The 3,097-nt window shown below is 35.3% G+C and overlaps 1 long non-coding RNA gene across 1 annotated transcript; it reads right to left on the bottom strand.

Annotated features, from left to right (window-relative positions):
- Positions 1-550: 550 nt before the first annotated feature.
- On the bottom strand, positions 551-2,524 carry LOC140238873 (uncharacterized). The gene is made up of 3 exons (XR_011901928.1): positions 2,385-2,524; positions 1,333-1,411; positions 551-720 (listed from the first exon to the last, which is right to left on the bottom strand). It is a non-coding gene; the product is annotated as an uncharacterized lncRNA (long non-coding RNA).
- Positions 2,525-3,097: the final 573 nt, after the last annotated feature.

Below are 3,097 nucleotides of genomic sequence, written 5' to 3'. Positions count from 1 at the left end.
CCTCCACTTATTAGTCGTTGCCATAATGTTAAGGGTAATATTACCCCCACCCCCTTCTGGAAGAAGTAAATCAAGTGCTCCTTTTGTAATGCTATTTTCTTTACATTTCTTTATATAATTTTCCATGGTTGACGTCAAAGATGTAGCTTTCTCATCTCGTAATGGCAGCACTGAAACTCTAAATATATGTGTATATATAGTTCTTCAACGGAATTTCCGATATTCCTCAATTTGTGACGATGTGTTCAACTGCTAAAGTAATCTCCATGCATTAACTTGTCCACTTGTACTTTTCGTTTCATTTCCCTTCGTGATACAACGTTGCCATAATCGATAACAGACTGATGTACGAACGGAGGGACAAGCTGAACAACATCATTTCTCTGGTGACAATTCCTTGTAAAAGTATACACCATGAAAACTTTAGGCTGGTAAACTATATCAAGACAATTATTGAACAATATTGTTAATGAAATGCCGTAGGTTTTTCTTCGTAATAGTTGCCTGTTCAGATCAAGGCTTGTAATGTACTGCTGAAGTATGCATCGGGTGTTTCTGCCTTGTCTGGGATACTGAAAGCCACAGAGCACATAAGGCCGGAAACATTGTAGCGAAGGAAGACACGATTGTATACAGGAATTCGGGCAGATTTCACAACCATCCAGTCAAATAGTGCGCAGCATTCACAGTGAAGATTGTGGGATTTAGTCCTGCCAGGTTCTGAAAGAGATTTTGGCATGAATAAATAATGACTGAATAAAATTTCGAAGGAAATAGATCGTTTACACTATAGGCGGTTTTGGTGCTTACATAAACTAACAGGTTGCAACTATGACCATTGACCAGAAAATGGAAAATTAAATTGATTGCATAGATCTACTTCAGGTTTCAAACGTCTTTTGCTGAAATAATGAGAAATGGTTTTGAAATAGCTGCGATATCAAAAACAGAGCAATAATAATATAATATAGGACTCACTTTTTATCACGATCGCTGCGTTTTATTTTGTTTTTGGATGGCTCATCCATTTCAAAACCAATTTTCATCAAACAATCTTTAGAATTCCTCTTAGAATGGCATACTCTCTATTATTTCATAAGTAGGTTCTTGGTATATCACAAAAAGTTAAAAGCCCAAATCCTCACCTCCACCAATACTATACCATCCCTTTAAGCTTTGATATTGGTTTCTAAACAAATCCGGTCGGATAGATTTATTTCATATAAGTAAAACATGATAATGTTGCAAGGAAATATTCCTCTTATATTTCTAGTCACAAAGCAGATGGAATTCCCGTCTCCCATAAAAAAAAAATAAAAGTGCAGCACTTACTTTGTCACAGACATACAGCATGTCCTCTCCGGGCAGACGGGGAATTAGGAGACAGCATGCCGACATCACTAAGTTAGAGCTGGAAAAAAAAAGAATAAATGTGGAATAGCCTGAGTAAAGTCATGTTGAAAAGAAAAATGTGGCGAATTTGGACTGAGATGAAAATACACAACTTTTATGTAGGCCTGCATACATTTATGACATAGGGCATATTCAAATATTCCCACATTTTTCCTGACCAAATCAAAGTCTTCATAACATAAAATAACAAAGTAAGACAACATCAAATTACATGCCAATTTAGCATCAGTTTGCTGTATATTTTACACAGTTAGGAAAGGAGTAAGACTTATAGACCTCAGCCATTCAGCCGTTGCTGAGCTTGCCACAGATTATGGTCCGGGTGCTGGCCATGGCAATGGGTGTAATGATGCCCATCATGGTTGACACCTCTAATCCTGCTACCACACACACACAAAAGAGAAAATATAGCCCCCTCTACTTATTCATAACATTGATTTGATTTACTTTGATAATACTGGTTACAGAAAAGAAGATTACCCCCCCCCCCAAAAAAAAAAATAAAAAATAATAATAATAATAAATAAAATAAAATAAAATAAAATAAATAATATATAAATAAATATAAAAAAATAAAAAAAAAATGAAGATTCTTGCGGGGTAGTGATGCTGCCTGTATGAGTTACAATCCATCATGGAGTTTTCAGGAAAAAGTCAAAAAAAAAAAAAAAGCTGAGAAGACGTAGAACGGAAAAGGCAAGAATGAATGATCGCAATGGTCCACTTGAGTAACATATCTCTCGATTATAGATGGTATCAAAAATTGCACTATAGTCTTATCAAATTTTCCGCAACCCACTAAACGGTGGCTACGTTATAGTAACTGATAAAACTGCGTTCATGTGTAATAATACGCTTTAATATAATATACTTCACGGATATCACATGCTGAAAATCTAGATGAATCAATAACCTGAAAATACATATACAAGTGTACATGTATTACGGATTAATCCATTAATGAAACTTACATATTCTGTTGAGGAATCACTCTGTCTTTCAGAATTGCATATCAGTTTACGTGATCAGGAGAATGCGCGCAAATTATTGTATCTTGCTTGAATATCTGAAAAGGAAAATCAAGTGTCATGAGTTCAAGGCCACTGTTCATGCGTGTGTAATAATTTTGCAGAAGAGCTAACTTATGTAAATGTGACTACATAACTCTCTCCATGGCAGCTTAATGCATAGTTCAATTTTTATGCACTGCCTTGCTGCATACAGGGTGAACTTAAGTCTACCACTAACACTACCTGACTACAGAGAATTATCCCAGCATAAAGATAAGCGTGCAATGTTTGCCATTATAAGTTTAGTTAGTACACTAGTCTATTTATCCAAAAGTTTATCAACAATTATTCATCAACTTCAGTTCCGTTCCTTTTATTCGTTATTAATCAAATGTGGTATGGCACGACGCGATGTATTATCCTTGGGGATGTGTGTTTGTGTGTGTGTGTGGGGGGGGGGGGTGGCGTAAAGGTTATGTTAAGGATACACTTCCTATAGGAATATCCGATTCCACGTTTTCTTAACTATTTTGTTTTGTTGTTGATCGGTAAATATAAAGAATTACTTGAAATTTGTGATTATGTATGTGTTCACTGTATTGTGAGTATAAATCATGCTTGTATAATTGTGTATGTAGTGAAAATTGTATCATTTATAATGTGTACATGTACAT

Source organism: Diadema setosum, chromosome 15, assembly GCF_964275005.1.
Source record: "Diadema setosum chromosome 15, eeDiaSeto1, whole genome shotgun sequence".
Taxonomy (NCBI): domain Eukaryota; kingdom Metazoa; phylum Echinodermata; class Echinoidea; order Diadematoida; family Diadematidae; genus Diadema; species Diadema setosum.
This window is presented reverse-complemented; position numbering and strand designations above follow the sequence as displayed.